This window comes from Sebastes fasciatus, chromosome 22 (genome assembly GCF_043250625.1).
Source record: "Sebastes fasciatus isolate fSebFas1 chromosome 22, fSebFas1.pri, whole genome shotgun sequence".
Classification (NCBI taxonomy): Eukaryota; Metazoa; Chordata; class Actinopteri; order Perciformes; family Sebastidae; genus Sebastes; species Sebastes fasciatus.
The window spans coordinates 8,370,845-8,393,981 of NC_133816.1; positions in this window are offsets into that span (position 1 = coordinate 8,370,845).

The window sequence follows — 23,137 nt, forward strand, 5'->3', positions numbered from 1 at the left end:
AATCCAGTGGCTTCACAAACATCAACATCACCATCATTAACAACAGAACAACCCACAGCTACAAGACAAACTACTGAATCAACTGCAAGTCAAAGTACATCAACACAAAGTGGATCAGTGACTACAGGAACAGCAGCTACACCCTCTGTGGCATCGACATTGATAACACAAACCAGAGGATCTGTGGAAAAAGTGTCCACAACAACACCAACACCATTTATTCCACTCATAACAGAATCATTAACAACACCAACACAAAGTACAGCATCCGTTGTTTCATCACCAGAAAGTCCAACACAAACCACAGTTGTAACCACACAATCAGCAACTTCAGCAGGAGCTCCGCTATCTAACAGAACCAAACCATTGGCTTCACAAACATCGGCATCATTGACAACAGAACAACACACAACTACAAGACAAACTACTGAATCAACTGCAATTCAAAGTACATCAACGCAAAGTGGATCAGTGACTTCAGGAACACCAGCTACACCCTCTGTGGCAACAACATTGGTAACACAAACCAGAGGATCTGTGGAAACAGTGTCCACAACAACACCAACACAAATCATTCTTCTCACAATAGATTCATCAACAAAACCAACACCAATAAAAAGTACAGCATCTGTTGTTTCATCAACACAAAGTCCAACACAAACTTCAGTTATATCCACACAATCAGCAACTTCAGCAGGAGCTGTGCCATCTATACCAACTAATCCAGTGGCTTCACAAACATCAACATCAGCAGCATTAACAACAGAACAACCCACAGTAACAAGACAAACTACTGAATCAACGGCAATTCAAAGTACATCAACGCAAAGTGGATTAGTGACTACAGCAACACCAGATACACCCTCTGTGGCAACAACATTGATAACACAAACTGGAGGATCTATGGAAACAGTGTCCACAACAACACCAACACAATCTATTCCACTCACAACAGAATCATCAACAACACCAACACAAATTACAGCATCTGTTGTTTCATCACCACAAAATCCAACACAAACTACAGTTGTAACCACACAATCAGCAACTTCAGAAGGAACTGCACCATCTATAACAACTAATCCAGTGGCTTCACAAACATCAACATCAGCATCATTAACAACAGAAGAACCCACAGCTACAAGACAAACTACTGAATCAACTGCAATTCAAAGTGCATCAACGCAAAGTGGATCAGTGACTACAGGAACACCAGCTACACCCTCTGTGGCAACAACATTGATAACACAAACAGGAGGATCTGTGGAAACAGTATCCACAACAACACCAACACAATCTATTCCACTCACAACAGAATCATCAACAACACCAACACAAAGTACAGCATCTGTTGTTTCATCACCACAAAGTCCAACACAAACTACAGTTGTAAACACACAATCGGCAACTTCAGCAGGATCTGTGCCATCTATAACAACCAATCCAGTGGCTTCACAAACATCAACATCAGCATCATTAACAACAGAACAACCCACAGCTACAAGACAAACTACTGAATCAACTGCAATTCAAAGTACATCAATGCAAGGTGGATCAATGTCTACAGTAACACCAGCTACAACCTCTGTGGCAACAAAATTGATAACACAAACAGGAGGATCTGTGGAAACAGTGTCCACAACAACAACAACACGATCTATTCCTCTCACAATAGATTCATCAACAACACCAACACAAAGTACAGCATCCGTAGTTTCATCAACACAAAGTCCAACACAAACTACAGTTGTAACCATACAATCGGCAACTTCAGCAGGAGCTGTGCCATCTATAACAACCAATCCAGTGGCTTCACAAACATCAACATCACCATCATTAACAACAGAACAACCCACAGCTACAAGACAAACTACTGAATCAACTGCAAGTCAAAGTACATCAACACAAAGTGGATCAGTGACTACAGGAACAGCAGCTACACCCTCTGTGGCATCGACATTGATAACACAAACCAGAGGATCTGTGGAAAAAGTGTCCACAACAACACCAACACCATTTATTCCACTCATAACAGAATCATTAACAACACCAACACAAAGTACAGCATCCGTTGTTTCATCACCAGAAAGTCCAACACAAACCACAGTTGTAACCACACAATCAGCAACTTCAGCAGGAGCTCCGCTATCTAACAGAACCAAACCATTGTCTTCACAAACATCGGCATCATTGACAAAAGAACAACACACAACTACAAGACAAACTACTGAATCAACTGCAATTCAAAGTACATCAACGCAAAGTGGATCAGTGACTTCAGGAACACCAGCTACACCCTCTGTGGCAACAACATTGGTAACACAAACCAGAGGATCTGTGGAAACAGTGTCCACAACAACACCAACACAAATCATTCTTCTCACAATAGATTCATCCACAAAACCAACACCAATAAAAAGTACAGCATCTGTTGTTTCATCAACACAAAGTCCAACACAAACTTCAGTTATATCCACACAATCAGCAACTTCAGCAGGAGCTGTGCCATCTATACCAACTAATCCAGTGGCTTCACAAACATCAACATCAGCAGCATTAACAACAGAACAACCCACAGTAACAAGACAAACTACTGAATCAACGGCAATTCAAAGTACATCAACGCAAAGTGGATTAGTGACTACAGCAACACCAGCTACACCCTCTGTGGCAACAACATTGATAACACAAACTGGAGGATCTATGGAAACAGTGTCCACAACAACACCAACACAATCTATTCAACTCACAACAGAATCATCAACAACACCAACACAAATTACAGCATCTGTTGTTTCATCACCACAAAATCCAACACAAACTACAGTTGTAACCACACAATCAGCAACTTCAGAAGGAACTGCACCATCTATAACAACCAATCCAGTGGCTTCACAAACATCAACATCAGCATCATTAACAACAGAAGAACCCACAGCTACAAGACAAACTACTGAATCAACTGCAATCCAAAGTGCATCAACGCAAAGTGGATCAGTGACTACAGGAACACCAGCTACACCCTCTGTGGCAACGACATTGATAACACAAACAGGAGAATTTATGGAAACAGTGTCCACAACAACACCAACACAATCTATTCCTCTCACAATAGATTCATCAACAACACCAACACAAAGTACAGCATCCGTTGTTTCATCACCACAAAGTCCAACACAAACTACAGTTGTAACCACACAATCGGCAACTTCAGCAGGAGCTGTGCCATCTATAACAACCAATCCAGTGGCTTCACAAACATCAACATCAGCATCATTAACAACAGAACAACCCACAGCTACAAGACAAACTACTGAATCAACTGTAATCCAAAGTACATCAACGCAAAGTGGATCATTGTCTACAGCAACACCAGCTACACCCTCTGTGGCAACAACATTGATAACACAAACAGGAGGATCTGTGGAAACAGTATCCACAACAACACCAACACAATCTATTCCACTCACAACAGAATCATCAACAACACCAACACAAAGTACAGCATCCGTAGTTTCATCAACACAAAGTCCAACACAAACTACAGTTGTAACCACACAATCGGCAACTTCAGCAGGAGCTGCGCCATCTATAACAACCAATCCAGTGGCTTCACAAACATCAACATCACCATCATTAACAACAGAACAACCCACAGCTACAAGACAAACTACTGAATCAACTGCAAGTCAAAGTACATCAACACAAAGTGGATCAGTGACTACAGGAGCACTGGCTACACCCTCTGTGGCAACAACATTGATAACACAAACAGGAGGATCTGTGGAAACAGTGTCCACAACAACACCAACACAATCTATTCCTCTCACAACAGAATCATCAACAACACCAACACAAAGTACAGCATCTGTTGTTTCATCACCACAAAGTCCAACACAAACTACAGTTGTACCCACACAATCAGCAACTTCAGAAGGAACTGCACCATCTATAACAACTAATCCAGTGGCTTCACAAACATCAACATCAGCATCATTAACAACAGAACAACCCACAGCTACAAGACAAACTACTGAATCAACTGCAATTCAAAGTGCATCAACGCAAAGTGGATCAGTGACTACAGGAACACCAGCTACACCCTCTGTGGCAACGACATTGATAACACAAACCGGAGGATCTGTGGAAACAGTGTCCACAACAACACCAACACGATCTATTCCTCTCACAATAGATTCATCAACAACACCAACACAAAGTACAGCATCTGTTGTTTCATCACCACAAAGTCCAACACAAACTACAGTTGTAACCACACAATCGGCAACTTCAGCAGGAGCTGTGCCATCTATAACAACCAATCCAGTGGCTTCACAAACATCAACATCAGCATCATTAACAACAGAACAACCCACAGCTACAAGACAAACTACTGAATCAACTGCAATTCAAAGTGCATCAACGCAAAGTGGATCAGTGACTACAGGAACACCAGCTACACCCTCTGTGGAAACGACATTGATAACACAAACCGGAGGATCTGTGGAAACAGTGTCCACAACAACACCAACACGATCTATTCCTCTCACAATAGATTCATTAACAACACCAACACAAAGTACAGCATCCGTAGTTTCATCAACACAAAGTCCAACACAAACTACAGTTGTAACCACACAATCGGCAACTTCAGCAGGAGCTGTGCCATCTATAACAACCAATCCAGTGGCTTCACAAACATCAACATCAGCATCATTAACAACAGAACAACCCACAGCTACAAGACAAACTACTGAATCAACTGTAATCCAAAGTACATCAACGCAAAGTGGATCATTGTCTACAGCAACACCAGCTACACCCTCTGTGGCAACAACATTGATAACACAAACCGGAGGATCTGTGGAAACAGTATCCACAACAACACCAACACAACCTATTCCTCTCACAACAGAATCATCAACAACACCAACACAAATTACAGCATCTGTTGTTTCATCACCACAAAGTCCAACACAAACTACAGTTGTTACCACACAATCGGCAACTTCAGCAGGAACTGCACCATCGATAACAACTAATCCAGTGGCTTCACAAACATCAACATCAGCATCATTAACAACAGAACAACCCACAGCTACAAGACAAACTACTGAATCAACTGCAATTCAAAGTGCATCAACGCAAAGTGGATCATTGTCTACAGCAACACCAGCTACACCCTCTGTGGCAACAACATTGATAACACAAACCGAAGGATCTGTGGAAACAGTATCCACAACAACACCAACACAATCTATTCCACTCACAACAGAATCATCAACAACACCAACACAAAGTACAGCATCCGTTGTTTCATCACCACAAAGTCCAACACAAACTACAGTTGTAACCACACAATCAGCAACTTCAGCAGGAGCTGGGCCATCTATAACAACCAATCCAGTGGCTTCACAAACATCAACGTCTGGATCATTAACAACAGAACAATCCACAGCTACAAGACAAACTACTGAATCAACTGCAATTCAAAGTGCATCAACGCAAAGTGGATCAGTGACTACAGGAACACCAGCTACACCCTCTGTGGCAACGACATTGATAACACAAACCGGAGGATCTGTGGAAACAGTGTCCACAACAACACCAACACGATCTATTCCTCTCACAATAGATTCATCAACAACACCAACACAAAGTACAGCATCCGTTGTTTCATCACCACAAAGTCCAACACAAACTACAGTTGTAAACACACAATCGGCAACTTCAGCAGGATCTGTGCCATCTATAACGACCAATCCAGTGGCTTCACAAACATCAACATCAGCATCACTAACAACAGAACAACCCACAGATACAAGACAAACTACTGAATCAACTGCAATCCAAAGTACATCAATGCAAAGTGGATCATTGTCTACAGCAACACCAGCTACACCCTCTGTGGCAACAACATTGATAACACAAACCGGAGGATCTGTGGAAACAGTATCCACAACAACACCAACACAACCTATTCCACTTACAACAGAATCATCAACAACACCAACACAAACTACAGCATCCGTTGTTTCATCACCACAAAGTCCAACACAAACTACAGTTGTAACCACACAATCGGCAACTTCAGCAGGAGCTGTGCCATCTATAACGACCAATCCAGTGGCTTCACAAACATCAACATCAGCATCATTGACAACAGAACAACCCACAGCTACAAGACAAACTACTGAATCAACTGCAATTCAAAGTACATCAACGCAAGGTGGATCAATGTCTACAGCAACACCAGCTACACCCTCTGTGGCAACAACATTGATAACACAAACAGGAGGATCTGTGGAAACAGTGTCCACAACAACACCAACACAATCTATTCAACTCACAACAGAATCATCAACAACACCAACACAAATTACAGCATCTGTTGTTTCATCACCACAAAGTCCAACACAAACTACAGTTGTTACCACACAATCGGCAACTTCAGCAGGAACTGCACCATCGATAACAACTAATCCAGTGGCTTCACAAACATCAACATCAGCATCATTAACAACTGAACAACCCACAGCTACAAGACAAACTACTGAATCAACTGCAAGTGAAAGAACATCAACGCAAAGTGAATCAGTGACTACAGGAACACCAGCTACACCCTCTGTGGCAACGACATTGATAACACAAACAGGAGGATCTGTGGAAACAGTGTCCACAACAACACCAACACAATCTATTCCTCACACAACAGAATCATCAACAACACCAACACAAATTACAGCATCTGTTGTTTCATCACCACGAAGTCCAACACAAACTACAGTTGTTACCACACAATCGGCAACTTCAGCAGGAACTGCACCATCGATAACAACTAATCCAGTGGCTTCACAAACATCAACATCAGCATTATTAACAACTGAACAACCCACAGCTACAAGACACACTACTGAATCAACTGCAATCCAAAGTACATCAACGCAAAGTGGATCATTGTCTACAGCAACACCAGCTACACCCTCTGTAGCAACGACATTGATTACACAAACCGGAGGATCTGTGGAAACAGTGTCCACAACAACACCAACACAATCTATTCCTCTCACAATAGATTCATCAACAACACCAACACAAAGTACAGCATCTGTTGTTTCATCATCACAAAGTCCAACACAAACTACAGTTGTAACCACACAATCAGCAACTTCAGCAGGAGCTGCACCATCTAACACAACCAATCCAGTGGCTTCACAAACATCAACATCAGCATCACTAACAACAGAACAACCCACAGATACAAGACAAACTACTGAATCAACTGCAATCCAAAGTACATCAACGCAAAGTGGATCATTGTCTACAGCAACACCAGCTACACCCTCTGTGGCAACAACATTGATAACACAAACCGGAGGATCTGTGGAAACAGTATCCACAACAACACCAACACAACCTATTCCTCTCACAACAGAATCATCAACAACACCAACACAAATTACAGCATCTGTTGTTTCATCACCACAAAGTCCAACACAAACTACAGTTGTTACCACACAATCGGCAACTTCAGCAGGAACTGCACCATCGATAACAACTAATCCAGTGGCTTCACAAACATCAACATCAGCATCATTAACAACTGAACAACCCACAGCTACAAGACACACTACTGAATCAACTGCAATCCAAAGTACATCAACGCAAAGTGGATCATTGTCTACAGCAACACCAGCTACACCCTCTGTAGCAACGACATTGATTACACAAACCGGAGGATCTGTGGAAACAGTGTCCACAACAACACCAACACAATCTATTCCTCTCACAATAGATTCATCAACAACACCAACACAAAGTACAGCATCTGTTGTTTCATCATCACAAAGTCCAACACAAACTACAGTTGTAACCACACAATCAGCAACTTCAGCAGGAGCTGCACCATCTAACACAACCAATCCAGTGGCTTCACAAACATCAACATCAGCATCACTAACAACAGAACAACCCACAGATACAAGACAAACTACTGAATCAACTGCAATCCAAAGTACATCAACGCAAAGTGGATCATTGTCTACAGCAACACCAGCTACACCCTCTGTGGCAATAACATTGATAACACAAACCGGAGGATCTGTGGAAACAGTATCCACAACAACACCAACACAACCTATTCCTCTCACAAAAGAATCATCAACAACACCAACACAAATTACAGCATCTGTTGTTTCATCACCACAAAGTCCAACACAAACTACAGTTGTTACCACACAATCGGCAACTTCAGCAGGAACTGCACCATCGATAACAACTAATCCAGTGGCTTCACAAACATCAACATCAGCATCATTAACAACTGAACAACCCACAGCTACAAGACAAACTACTGAATCAACTGCAAGTGAAAGAACATCAACGCAAAGTGGATCAGTGACTACAGGAACACCAGCTACACCCTCTGTGGCAACGACATTGATAACACAAACAGGAGGATCTGTGGAAACAGTGTCCACAACAACACCAACACAATCTATTCCTCTCACAACAGAATCATCAACAACACCAACACAAATTACAGCATCTGTTGTTTCATCACCACAAAGTCCAACACAAACTATAGTTGTTACCACACAATCGGCAACTTCAGCAGGAACTGCACCATCGATAACAACTAATCCAGTGGCTTCACAAACATCAACATCAGCATCATTAACAACTGAACAACCCACAGCTACAAGACACACTACTGAATCAACTGCAATCCAAAGTACATCAACGCAAAGTGGATCATTGTCTACAGCAACACCAGCTACACCCTCTGTAGCAACGACATTGATTACACAAACCGGAGGATCTGTGGAAACAGTGTCCACAACAACACCAACACAATCTATTCCTCTCACAATAGATTCATCAACAACACCAACACAAAGTACAGCATCCGTTGTTTCATCACCACAAAGTCCAACACAAACTACAGTTGTAACCACACAATCAGCAACTTCAGCAGGAGCTGGGCCATCTATAACAACCAATCCAGTGGCTTCACAAACATCAACGTCTGGATCATTAACAACAGAACAATCCACAGCTACAAGACAAACTACTGAATCAACTGCAATTCAAAGTGCATCAACGCAAAGTGGATCAGTGACTACAGGAACACCAGCTACACCCTCTGTGGCAACGACATTGATAACACAAACCGGAGGATCTGTGGAAACAGTGTCCACAACAACACCAACACGATCTATTCCTCTCACAATAGATTCATCAACAACACCAACACAAAGTACAGCATCCGTTGTTTCATCACCACAAAGTCCAACACAAACTACAGTTGTAAACACACAATCGGCAACTTCAGCAGGATCTGTGCCATCTATAACGACCAATCCAGTGGCTTCACAAACATCAACATCAGCATCACTAACAACAGAACAACCCACAGATACAAGACAAACTACTGAATCAACTGCAATCCAAAGTACATCAATGCAAAGTGGATCATTGTCTACAGCAACACCAGCTACACCCTCTGTGGCAACAACATTGATAATACAAACCGGAGGATCTGTGGAAACAGTATCCACAACAACACCAACACAACCTATTCCACTTACAACAGAATCATCAACAACACCAACACAAACTACAGCATCCGTTGTTTCATCACCACAAAGTCCAACACAAACTACAGTTGTAACCACACAATCGGCAACTTCAGCAGGAGCTGTGCCATCTATAACGACCAATCCAGTGGCTTCACAAACATCAACATCAGCATCATTGACAACAGAACAACCCACAGCTACAAGACAAACTACTGAATCAACTGCAATTCAAAGTACATCAACGCAAGGTGGATCAATGTCTACAGCAACACCAGCTACACCCTCTGTGGCAACAACATTGATAACACAAACAGGAGGATCTGTGGAAACAGTGTCCACAACAACACCAACACAATCTATTCAACTCACAACAGAATCATCAACAACACCAACACAAATTACAGCATCTGTTGTTTCATCACCACAAAGTCCAACACAAACTACAGTTGTTACCACACAATCGGCAACTTCAGCAGGAACTGCACCATCGATAACAACTAATCCAGTGGCTTCACAAACATCAACATCAGCATCATTAACAACTGAACAACCCACAGCTACAAGACAAACTACTGAATCAACTGCAAGTGAAAGAACATCAACGCAAAGTGAATCAGTGACTACAGGAACACCAGCTACACCCTCTGTGGCAACGACATTGATAACACAAACAGGAGGATCTGTGGAAACAGTGTCCACAACAACACCAACACAATCTATTCCTCACACAACAGAATCATCAACAACACCAACACAAATTACAGCATCTGTTGTTTCATCACCACGAAGTCCAACACAAACTACAGTTGTTACCACACAATCGGCAACTTCAGCAGGAACTGCACCATCGATAACAACTAATCCAGTGGCTTCACAAACATCAACATCAGCATCATTAACAACTGAACAACCCACAGCTACAAGACACACTACTGAATCAACTGCAATCCAAAGTACATCAACGCAAAGTGGATCATTGTCTACAGCAACACCAGCTACACCCTCTGTAGCAACGACATTGATTACACAAACCGGAGGATCTGTGGAAACAGTGTCCACAACAACACCAACACAATCTATTCCTCTCACAATAGATTCATCAACAACACCAACACAAAGTACAGCATCTGTTGTTTCATCATCACAAAGTCCAACACAAACTACAGTTGTAACCACACAATCAGCAACTTCAGCAGGAGCTGCACCATCTAACACAACCAATCCAGTGGCTTCACAAACATCAACATCAGCATCACTAACAACAGAACAACCCACAGATACAAGACAAACTACTGAATCAACTGCAATCCAAAGTACATCAACGCAAAGTGGATCATTGTCTACAGCAACACCAGCTACACCCTCTGTGGCAACAACATTGATAACACAAACCGGAGGATCTGTGGAAACAGTATCCACAACAACACCAACACAACCTATTCCTCTCACAACAGAATCATCAACAACACCAACACAAATTACAGCATCTGTTGTTTCATCACCACAAAGTCCAACACAAACTACAGTTGTTACCACACAATCGGCAACTTCAGCAGGAACTGCACCATCGATAACAACTAATCCAGTGGCTTCACAAACATCAACATCAGCATCATTAACAACTGAACAACCCACAGCTACAAGACACACTACTGAATCAACTGCAATCCAAAGTACATCAACGCAAAGTGGATCATTGTCTACAGCAACACCAGCTACACCCTCTGTAGCAACGACATTGATTACACAAACCGGAGGATCTGTGGAAACAGTGTCCACAACAACACCAACACAATCTATTCCTCTCACAATAGATTCATCAACAACACCAACACAAAGTACAGCATCTGTTGTTTCATCATCACAAAGTCCAACACAAACTACAGTTGTAACCACACAATCAGCAACTTCAGCAGGAGCTGCACCATCTAACACAACCAATCCAGTGGCTTCACAAACATCAACATCAGCATCACTAACAACAGAACAACCCACAGATACAAGACAAACTACTGAATCAACTGCAATCCAAAGTACATCAACGCAAAGTGGATCATTGTCTACAGCAACACCAGCTACACCCTCTGTGGCAATAACATTGATAACACAAACCGGAGGATCTGTGGAAACAGTATCCACAACAACACCAACACAACCTATTCCTCTCACAAAAGAATCATCAACAACACCAACACAAATTACAGCATCTGTTGTTTCATCACCACAAAGTCCAACACAAACTACAGTTGTTACCACACAATCGGCAACTTCAGCAGGAACTGCACCATCGATAACAACTAATCCAGTGGCTTCACAAACATCAACATCAGCATCATTAACAACTGAACAACCCACAGCTACAAGACAAACTACTGAATCAACTGCAAGTGAAAGAACATCAACGCAAAGTGGATCAGTGACTACAGGAACACCAGCTACACCCTCTGTGGCAACGACATTGATAACACAAACAGGAGGATCTGTGGAAACAGTGTCCACAACAACACCAACACAATCTATTCCTCTCACAACAGAATCATCAACAACACCAACACAAATTACAGCATCTGTTGTTTCATCACCACAAAGTCCAACACAAACTATAGTTGTTACCACACAATCGGCAACTTCAGCAGGAACTGCACCATCGATAACAACTAATCCAGTGGCTTCACAAACATCAACATCAGCATCATTAACAACTGAACAACCCACAGCTACAAGACACACTACTGAATCAACTGCAATCCAAAGTACATCAACGCAAAGTGGATCATTGTCTACAGCAACACCAGCTACACCCTCTGTAGCAACGACATTGATTACACAAACCGGAGGATCTGTGGAAACAGTGTCCACAACAACACCAACACAATCTATTCCTCTCACAATAGATTCATCAACAACACCAACACAAAGTACAGCATCCGTTGTTTCATCACCACAAAGTCCAACACAAACTACAGTTGTAACCACACAATCAGCAACTTCAGCAGGAGCTGGGCCATCTATAACAACCAATCCAGTGGCTTCACAAACATCAACGTCTGGATCATTAACAACAGAACAATCCACAGCTACAAGACAAACTACTGAATCAACTGCAATTCAAAGTGCATCAACGCAAAGTGGATCAGTGACTACAGGAACACCAGCTACACCCTCTGTGGCAACGACATTGATAACACAAACCGGAGGATCTGTGGAAACAGTGTCCACAACAACACCAACACGATCTATTCCTCTCACAATAGATTCATCAACAACACCAACACAAAGTACAGCATCCGTTGTTTCATCACCACAAAGTCCAACACAAACTACAGTTGTAAACACACAATCGGCAACTTCAGCAGGATCTGTGCCATCTATAACGACCAATCCAGTGGCTTCACAAACATCAACATCAGCATCACTAACAACAGAACAACCCACAGATACAAGACAAACTACTGAATCAACTGCAATCCAAAGTACATCAATGCAAAGTGGATCATTGTCTACAGCAACACCAGCTACACCCTCTGTGGCAACAACATTGATAATACAAACCGGAGGATCTGTGGAAACAGTATCCACAACAACACCAACACAACCTATTCCACTTACAACAGAATCATCAACAACACCAACACAAACTACAGCATCCGTTGTTTCATCACCACAAAGTCCAACACAAACTACAGTTGTAACCACACAATCGGCAACTTCAGCAGGAGCTGTGCCATCTATAACGACCAATCCAGTGGCTTCACAAACATCAACATCAGCATCATTGACAACAGAACAACCCACAGCTACAAGACAAACTACTGAATCAACTGCAATTCAAAGTACATCAACGCAAGGTGGATCAATGTCTACAGCAACACCAGCTACACCCTCTGTGGCAACAACATTGATAACACAAACAGGAGGATCTGTGGAAACAGTGTCCACAACAACACCAACACAATCTATTCAACTCACAACAGAATCATCAACAACACCAACACAAATTACAGCATCTGTTGTTTCATCACCACAAAGTCCAACACAAACTACAGTTGTTACCACACAATCGGCAACTTCAGCAGGAACTGCACCATCGATAACAACTAATCCAGTGGCTTCACAAACATCAACATCAGCATCATTAACAACTGAACAACCCACAGCTACAAGACAAACTACTGAATCAACTGCAAGTGAAAGAACATCAACGCAAAGTGAATCAGTGACTACAGGAACACCAGCTACACCCTCTGTGGCAACGACATTGATAACACAAACAGGAGGATCTGTGGAAACAGTGTCCACAACAACACCAACACAATCTATTCCTCACACAACAGAATCATCAACAACACCAACACAAATTACAGCATCTGTTGTTTCATCACCACGAAGTCCAACACAAACTACAGTTGTTACCACACAATCGGCAACTTCAGCAGGAACTGCACCATCGATAACAACTAATCCAGTGGCTTCACAAACATCAACATCAGCATCATTAACAACTGAACAACCCACAGCTACAAGACACACTACTGAATCAACTGCAATCCAAAGTACATCAACGCAAAGTGGATCATTGTCTACAGCAACACCAGCTACACCCTCTGTAGCAACGACATTGATTACACAAACCGGAGGATCTGTGGAAACAGTGTCCACAACAACACCAACACAATCTATTCCTCTCACAATAGATTCATCAACAACACCAACACAAAGTACAGCATCTGTTGTTTCATCATCACAAAGTCCAACACAAACTACAGTTGTAACCACACAATCAGCAACTTCAGCAGGAGCTGCACCATCTAACACAACCAATCCAGTGGCTTCACAAACATCAACATCAGCATCACTAACAACAGAACAACCCACAGATACAAGACAAACTACTGAATCAACTGCAATCCAAAGTACATCAACGCAAAGTGGATCATTGTCTACAGCAACACCAGCTACACCCTCTGTGGCAACAACATTGATAACACAAACCGGAGGATCTGTGGAAACAGTATCCACAACAACACCAACACAACCTATTCCTCTCACAACAGAATCATCAACAACACCAACACAAATTACAGCATCTGTTGTTTCATCACCACAAAGTCCAACACAAACTACAGTTGTTACCACACAATCGGCAACTTCAGCAGGAACTGCACCATCGATAACAACTAATCCAGTGGCTTCACAAACATCAACATCAGCATCATTAACAACTGAACAACCCACAGCTACAAGACACACTACTGAATCAACTGCAATCCAAAGTACATCAACGCAAAGTGGATCATTGTCTACAGCAACACCAGCTACACCCTCTGTAGCAACGACATTGATTACACAAACCGGAGGATCTGTGGAAACAGTGTCCACAACAACACCAACACAATCTATTCCTCTCACAATAGATTCATCAACAACACCAACACAAAGTACAGCATCTGTTGTTTCATCATCACAAAGTCCAACACAAACTACAGTTGTAACCACACAATCAGCAACTTCAGCAGGAGCTGCACCATCTAACACAACCAATCCAGTGGCTTCACAAACATCAACATCAGCATCACTAACAACAGAACAACCCACAGATACAAGACAAACTACTGAATCAACTGCAATCCAAAGTACATCAACGCAAAGTGGATCATTGTCTACAGCAACACCAGCTACACCCTCTGTGGCAATAACATTGATAACACAAACCGGAGGATCTGTGGAAACAGTATCCACAACAACACCAACACAACCTATTCCTCTCACAAAAGAATCATCAACAACACCAACACAAATTACAGCATCTGTTGTTTCATCACCACAAAGTCCAACACAAACTACAGTTGTTACCACACAATCGGCAACTTCAGCAGGAACTGCACCATCGATAACAACTAATCCAGTGGCTTCACAAACATCAACATCAGCATCATTAACAACTGAACAACCCACAGCTACAAGACAAACTACTGAATCAACTGCAAGTGAAAGAACATCAACGCAAAGTGGATCAGTGACTACAGGAACACCAGCTACACCCTCTGTGGCAACGACATTGATAACACAAACAGGAGGATCTGTGGAAACAGTGTCCACAACAACACCAACACAATCTATTCCTCTCACAACAGAATCATCAACAACACCAACACAAATTACAGCATCTGTTGTTTCATCACCACAAAGTCCAACACAAACTATAGTTGTTACCACACAATCGGCAACTTCAGCAGGAACTGCACCATCGATAACAACTAATCCAGTGGCTTCACAAACATCAACATCAGCATCATTAACAACTGAACAACCCACAGCTACAAGACACACTACTGAATCAACTGCAATCCAAAGTACATCAACGCAAAGTGGATCATTGTCTACAGCAACACCAGCTACACCCTCTGTGGCAACAACATTGATAACACAAACCGGAGGATCTGTGGAAACAGCATCCACAACAACACCAACACAACCTATTCCTCTCACAACAGAATCATCAACAACACCAACACAAATTACAGCATCTGTTGTTTCATCACCACAAAGTCCAACACAAACTACAGTTGTTACCACACAATCGGCAACTTCAGCAGGAACTGCACCATCGATAACAACTAATCCAGTGGCTTCACAAACATCAACATCAGCATCATTAACAACTGAACAACCCACAGCTACAAGACAAACTACTGAATCAACTGTAAGTGAAAGAACATCAACGCAAAGTGGATCAGTGACTACAGGAACACCAGCTACACCCTCTGTGGCAACGACATTGATAACACAAACAGGAGGATCTGTGGAAACAGTGTCCACAACAACACCAACACAATCTATTCCTCTCACAACAGAATCATCAACAACATCAACACAAATTACAGCATCTGTTGTTTCATCACCACAAAGTCCAACACAAACTACAGTTGTTACCACACAATCGGCAACTTCAGCAGGAACTGCACCATCGATAACAACTAATCCAGTGGCTTCACAAACATCAACATCAGCATCATTAACAACTGAACAACCCACAGCTACAAGACAAACTACTGAATCAACTGCAAGTCAAAGTACATCAACACAAAGTGGATCAGTGACTACAGGAGCACTAGCTACACCCTCTGTGGCAACAACATTGATAACACAAACAGGAGGATCTGTGGAAACAGTGTCCACAACAACACCAACACAATCTATTCCTCTCACAACAGAATCATCAACAACACCAACACAAATTACAGCATCTGTTGTTTCATCACCACAAAGTCCAACACAAACTATAGTTGTTACCACACAATCGGCAACTTCAGCAGGAACTGCACCATCGATAACAACTAATCCAGTGGCTTCACAAACATCAACATCAGCATCATTAACAACTGAACAACCCACAGCTACAAGACAAACTACTGAATCAACTGCAAGTGAAAGAACATCAACGCAAAGTGGATCAGTGACTACAGGAACACCAGCTACACCCTCTGTGGCAACGACATTGATAACACAAACAGGAGGATCTGTGGAAGCAGTGTCCACAACAACACCAACACAATCTATTCCTCTCACAACAGAATCATCAACAACACCAACACAAATTACAGCATCTGTTGTTTCATCACCACAAAGTCCAACACAAACTATAGTTGTTACCACACAATCGGCAACTTCAGCAGGAACTGCACCATCGATAACAACTAATCCAGTGGCTTCACAAACATCAACATCAGCATCATTAACAACTGAACAACCCACAGCTACAAGACACACTACTGAATCAACTGCAATCCAAAGTACATCAACGCAAAGTGGATCATTGTCTACAGCAACACCAGCTACACCCTCTGTAGCAACGACATTGATTACACAAACCGGAGGATCTGTGGAAACAGTGTCCACAACAACACCAACACAATCTATTCCTCTCACAATAGATTCATCAACAACACCAACACAAAGTACAGCATCTGTTGTTTCATCATCACAAAGTCCAACACAAACTACAGTTGTAACCACACAATCAGCAACTTCAGCAGGAGCTGCACCATCTAACACAACCAATCCAGTGGCTTCACAAACATCAACATCAGCATCACTAACAACAGAACAACCCACAGATACAAGACAAACTACTGAATCAACTGCAATCCAAAGTACATCAACGCAAAGTGGATCATTGTCTACAGCAACACCAGCTACACCCTCTGTGGCAACAACATTGATAACACAAACCGGAGGATCTGTGGAAACAGTATCCACAACAACACCAACACAACCTATTCCTCTCACAACAGAATCATCAACAACACCAACACAAATTACAGCATCTGTTGTTTCATCACCACAAAGTCCAACACAAACTACAGTTGTTACCACACAATCGGCAACTTCAGCAGGAACTGCACCATCGATAACAACTAATCCAGTGGCTTCACAAACATCAACATCAGCATCATTAACAACTGAACAACCCACAGCTACAAGACAAACTACTGAATCAACTGTAAGTGAAAGAACATCAACGCAAAGTGGATCAGTGACTACAGGAACACCAGCTACACCCTCTGTGGCAACGACATTGATAACACAAACAGGAGGATCTGTGGAAACAGTGTCCACAACAACACCAACACAATCTATTCCTCTCACAACAGAATCATCAACAACATCAACACAAATTACAGCATCTGTTGTTTCATCACCACAAAGTCCAACACAAACTACAGTTGTTACCACACAATCGGCAACTTCAGCAGGAACTGCACCATCGATAACAACTAATCCAGTGGCTTCACAAACATCAACATCAGCATCATTAACAACTGAACAACCCACAGCTACAAGACAAACTACTGAATCAACTGCAAGTCAAAGTACATCAACACAAAGTGGATCAGTGACTACAGGAGCACTAGCTACACCCTCTGTGGCAACAACATTGATAACACAAACAGGAGGATCTGTGGAAACAGTGTCCACAACAACACCAACACAATCTATTCCTCTCACAACAGAATCATCAACAACACCAACACAAATTACAGCATCTGTTGTTTCATCACCACAAAGTCCAACACAAACTATAGTTGTTACCACACAATCGGCAACTTCAGCAGGAACTGCACCATCGATAACAACTAATCCAGTGGCTTCACAAACATCAACATCAGCATCATTAACAACTGAACAACCCACAGCTACAAGACAAACTACTGAATCAACTGCAAGTGAAAGAACATCAACGCAAAGTGGATCAGTGACTACAGGAACACCAGCTACACCCTCTGTGGCAACGACATTGATAACACAAACAGGAGGATCTGTGGAAGCAGTGTCCACAACAACACCAACACAATCTATTCCTCTCACAACAGAATCATCAACAACACCAACACAAATTACAGCATCTGTTGTTTCATCACCACAAAGTCCAACACAAACTATAGTTGTTACCACACAATCGGCAACTTCAGCAGGAACTGCACCATCGATAACAACTAATCCAGTGGCTTCACAAACATCAACATCAGCATCATTAACAACTGAACAACCCACAGCTACAAGACACACTACTGAATCAACTGCAATCCAAAGTACATCAACGCAAAGTGGATCATTGTCTACAGCAACACCAGCTACACCCTCTGTAGCAACGACATTGATTACACAAACCGGAGGATCTGTGGAAACAGTGTCCACAACAACACCAACACAATCTATTCCTCTCACAATAGATTCATCAACAACACCAACACAAAGTACAGCATCTGTTGTTTCATCATCACAAAGTCCAACACAAACTACAGTTGTAACCACACAATCAGCAACTTCAGCAGGAGCTGCACCATCTAACACAACCAATCCAGTGGCTTCACAAACATCAACATCAGCATCACTAACAACAGAACAACCCACAGATACAAGACAAACTACTGAATCAACTGCAATCCAAAGTACATCAACGCAAAGTGGATCATTGTCTACAGCAACACCAGCTACACCCTCTGTGGCAACAACATTGATAACACAAACCGGAGGATCTGTGGAAACAGTATCCACAACAACACCAACACAACCTATTCCTCTCACAACAGAATCATCAACAACACCAACACAAATTACAGCATCTGTTGTTTCATCACCACAAAGTCCAACACAAACTACAGTTGTTACCACACAATCGGCAACTTCAGCAGGAACTGCACCATCGATAACAACTAATCCAGTGGCTTCACAAACATCAACATCAGCATCATTAACAACTGAACAACCCACAGCTACAAGACAAACTACTGAATCAACTGTAAGTGAAAGAACATCAACGCAAAGTGGATCAGTGACTACAGGAACACCAGCTACACCCTCTGTGGCAACGACATTGATAACACAAACAGGAGGATCTGTGGAAACAGTGTCCACAACAACACCAACACAATCTATTCCTCTCACAACAGAATCATCAACAACATCAACACAAATTACAGCATCTGTTGTTTCATCACCACAAAGTCCAACACAAACTACAGTTGTTACCACACAATCGGCAACTTCAGCAGGAACTGCACCATCGATAACAACTAATCCAGTGGCTTCACAAACATCAACATCAGCATCATTAACAACTGAACAACCCACAGCTACAAGACAAACTACTGAATCAACTGCAAGTCAAAGTACATCAACACAAAGTGGATCAGTGACTACAGGAGCACTAGCTACACCCTCTGTGGCAACAACATTGATAACACAAACAGGAGGATCTGTGGAAACAGTGTCCACAACAACACCAACACAATCTATTCCTCTCACAACAGAATCATCAACAACACCAACACAAATTACAGCATCTGTTGTTTCATCACCACAAAGTCCAACACAAACTATAGTTGTTACCACACAATCGGCAACTTCAGCAGGAACTGCACCATCGATAACAACTAATCCAGTGGCTTCACAAACATCAACATCAGCATCATTAACAACTGAACAACCCACAGCTACAAGACACACTACTGAATCAACTGCAATCCAAAGTACATCAACGCAAAGTGGATCATTGTCTACAGCAACACCAGCTACACCCTCTGTAGCAACGACATTGATTACACAAACCGGAGGATCTGTGGAAACAGTGTCCACAACAACACCAACACAATCTATTCCTCTCACAATAGATTCATCAACAACACCAACACAAAGTACAGCATCTGTTGTTTCATCATCACAAAATCCAACACAAACTACAGTTGTAACCACACAATCAGCAACTTCAGCAGGAGCTGCGCCATCTAACACAACCAATCCAGTGGCTTCAGAAACATCAACATCAGTATCACTAACAACAGAACAACCCACAGATACAAGACAAACTACTGAATCAACTGCAATCCAAAGTACATCAACGCAAAGTGGATCATTGTCTACAGCAACACCAGCTACACCCTCTGTGGCAACAACATTGATAACACAAACCGGAGGATCTGTGGAAACAGTATCCACAACAACACCAACACAACCTATTCCACTTACAACAGAATCATCAACAACACCAACACAAACTACAGCATCCGTTGTTTCATCACCACAAAGTCCAACACAAACTACAGTTGTAACCACACAATCGGCAACTTCAGCAGGAGCTGTGCCATCTATAACGACCAATCCAGTGGCTTCACAAACATCAACATCAGCATCATTGACAACAGAACAACCCACAGCTACAAGACAAACTACTGAATCAACTGCAATTCAAAGTACATCAACGCAAGGTGGATCAATGTCTACAGCAACACCAGCTACACCCTCTGTGGCAACAACATTGATAACACAAACAGGAGGATCTGTGGAAACAGTGTCCACAACAAGACCAACACAATCTATTCCTCTCAGAATAGATTCATCAACAACACCAACACAAAGTACAGCATCCGTTGTTTCATCACCACAAAGTCCAACACAAACTACAGTTGTAACCACACAATCGGCAACTTCAGCAGGAGCTGCGCCATCTAACACAACCAATCCAGTGGCTTCACAAACATCAACATCAGCATCATTAACAACAGAACAACCCACAGTTACAAGACAAACTACTGAATCCACTGCAATTCAAAGTACATCAACACAAACTACACCCGCTATGGCAACAACATTCACAGCACAAACAGTGTCCACAACAAGTTCTCATCAGCCTTTGTCATCTTCCGTGGCTGGATCAACTCTAAACCCTGGCGAAGCCAACACAACAGAGCAGCAAGTTGATCCTAATTCTGTTATCTTACCCGAAGGAAATACAGTGTTTTTTAAATATAGCCCCAAAATTGCTGCTGTAAGGCCCCTTAGGTTTGACCACCCAACTGTGATCCGGACCACATTCGAAGTTTCGAAGGCCTTCATTCCAGACTCTGTGGTGCAACAAGAGCCAGATCAGAACAACACAAGTGAGGTAATTACAAATGTTTTTAAAGAATAGTTTGACTCTTTTCTAGAGTTAGATGAGACAATTGATACCACTCTTATGTTTGTGATGCTACAGCCTGCAGGCGATGAGCTTATAATAAAGGCTGGCTATATATATATATATATATATATATATATATATATATATATATATATATATATGAATATATATATATATGTGCTAGAGCTGTCAATTGATTAAATATTTAATTGCAATTAATCGCACGATTGTCCATGAATAATCACTGTATGAATACATGTGTTCCAGCAATGTGTTTAGTGTTTATCCCTAATAATTTACATCCACAGTTACAAGCCATTACAAAAGCATGGACTGACAGGTTGATGTTTGTCCAGATCTTCTTCTAGTAAATTGTCTTTCTCTCTTCTTGTCTTTGTCTTTGTCTTTTAATTACACAGATTCCCACATTGCCGCCAGAAGGATGAATTAGCAGATGTAATGTAATGTATGTGACGTCACTGATACCTGAGGTTTCTTAGCTCAGTTGTCCATTGATTATGTGTAGTAGCCAACTGTTAAGTAGCTGAAACGGTAGCTGTGAACAACACAAGTGTGCAGCCACAAAAAATAAATAAATATATATATATACACTGTGTATATATATAGTATATATCACTCAGCTACCAATGCCATGGATTATTATAACAAGGATTGTTAAAGTAAGCCAGGCACTGAATTATGTCCAGAGTTTCTTCCGACATGTTTGTTTCTCTTCGTCTGTGCCCTTTTTAAAGATGACACAAAATAATAATGTAAAAACATGTTGATAACAAACATAACACATATGGAAAGATTGAGTTTACTTTCATGTTGAGCTTTGTTCATTGACTTCATCATCCTTTTGTTTATTATGTTTTGAATGTGCTGAAACCAATACCGTTGTTGTTTAGGACACTGCAACTAATTGCACTTCCAATAAAATAATTAATCATGTCTATAGATGCTATGTCATGCTTTGCCACTATTTATTCTGTTTCTAAAAAGCCACACTTAGCTCTTGTCTGGTTATTAGGGTAAGGTTAATGGCTTATAACTGACTTATGAATATACTGTATGTCATACTGATAAATATGTC